The sequence below is a fragment of the Egretta garzetta genome, unplaced genomic scaffold (genome assembly GCF_000687185.1).
Source record: "Egretta garzetta isolate BGI_Z169 unplaced genomic scaffold, ASM68718v1 scaffold264, whole genome shotgun sequence".
NCBI lineage: Eukaryota > Metazoa > Chordata > Aves > Pelecaniformes > Ardeidae > Egretta > Egretta garzetta.
Window position 1 is genome coordinate 5,093,701 of NW_009259685.1, and position 1,833 is coordinate 5,095,533.

The 1,833-nt window shown below is 39.9% G+C and overlaps 1 protein-coding gene across 1 annotated transcript in view; it reads right to left on the minus strand.

Moving 5' to 3' along the window:
• The window catches only part of SEMA5A (semaphorin 5A), a 254,009-nt gene that overhangs the window by 83,837 nt on the left and 168,339 nt on the right, over positions 1-1,833 (minus strand). The gene's annotated exons all lie outside the window — the stretch shown is intronic.

Sequence of the window (1,833 nt, forward strand, 5' to 3'; positions counted from 1 at the left end):
TACACGATGAGACAGTTTGCTCCCGCTGAAGTCAATTCTCGATACCTTTGGCTGGAAGAGTTGGACCATTCTCATCTTGAATGGACTGTTTCCATCATGCAGCTATAACACATGTCAATAAGAAATCTATACCATCCAGCTGAAACAAAATGTGCTAATGGAAACTGAAGCAGCCTCCATGGTTACTGGGACTTATAAAGAAAATGGGGCTGGACACGGGGAATTCAGCTCTCTCAACAAAGATGGGCTTTCATGTTATTAATTCTTTTAGCAAGGTGTTAATCTTGACTCATCTGTGATCATAAATGAAAACGATGGCCACTTTTTCACTTAAATGCTAAAGTATTTGCCTTTTGATTGTCACATTTTAACTTGTGGTCAAAACAGCAGTACTAACAAGTGCAGGCTAAACAGCATTTAAAGTCACTCAGATAAAAATAAATATATATCAGTTGTAGTCATGCATATTTTATCAAGTGTGTAACAAGGTAATACTTTAACATTTGCTTATATATTGAAATAGGAACTACAGCTGTAGATTGTCGTGAATGATCTGAAATGGTGTCTCCCTTTGCTATTTTTAGTATTGTTTCATTTTAACAGTGGTGAGAGAAGTATACAGTTCACCAATAATTCGAAGATACAAGATATTTGATTACAGCACAAGACATGTTTCCATGCCACGCTGGGTGCTGGCTGATTCTTTCCACTGTGGTAAAGGTTCCATAATTTCACTATTAATTACATTTCTCATGATTTATTTTTCACAGATACAGCTTCTCCACAGAACAGATATGTGTATATTCTGCCAGCTACAACTGATATAACCATAACTCATAATTTCAAAATTCTGCTGACAGCTGTTTATTGAGAATAACTCACCGACCTTTGCTCATGCAGAGTATACACTGTTATTTTTCCTAAGACAACAGGAAATGCTTCTAGTTAAGTGACATTACGTTGTTGGTCTAACAAATATACAGCCCATAGACTAGCAATGATATCCCCGATCCAATTAATGTCAGAGATGTGAAAATGTCTTTACTGCTTTCTATTTCTATGCTGCACCAAGGCATCTTTATTGTTGCACCTACAATTATAAACTGAAGCTACAGTTGTCTATGGTTACCATAATTTATATCAAGTGGCAGGGAAAGTATTCATAAAACTTAGCTGAAAGCTTGAGCTCAGAAGCACATTCTGATGGCAGGTTTCTCTTTCTTGATTTTTTTTCCCCTGCTCCTGTAAAGATCATCCCATTGCAGTCTCTGCTGCTCCCTGTGACTCACCTGCTCTCTCTGTGAGTATCCCCCTTTCACAAAGGGATATCCCTTTCACAAGTGATATCAAACAATTTCATCACAGGGCTATAGGAAAGCAAACTGTACTGATGATGGGCCTTTGTAGCCCTCACCAGAACCTATGCCCATTAACCTTTCACCATCTGACACACCTCAAGGGTGTGGATCACAACCAAGCAGACAATATGGCTGTACTTTCCTGGCATGGCTACACACTCTGCTTTCCCTCTCCACCACCCTGTTTTTGTCACCCTTTCCCTTCTGCAGATACCTCTAGTCCCTTCCTCCTTCCTAATGTCCTCCAAATATCAATCTTTGTCTTGAGCCTCTCTGCACCCACCTTACCTTCCTGGGTTGTGCCTCTGCACTCTGCGTCAAGGTCACATCTTTTACACATCACGATTTAGGCCCAGTCCTTATACCTGCCACAAGCTCTTTGGTTTGAGATTACTTTGTGTAGAATTTGGTGCCTCGGGAGTATTTCCTGAAGCTGCTAATGAATTCAGCTCTGATCCCATACTATACTCTTTCC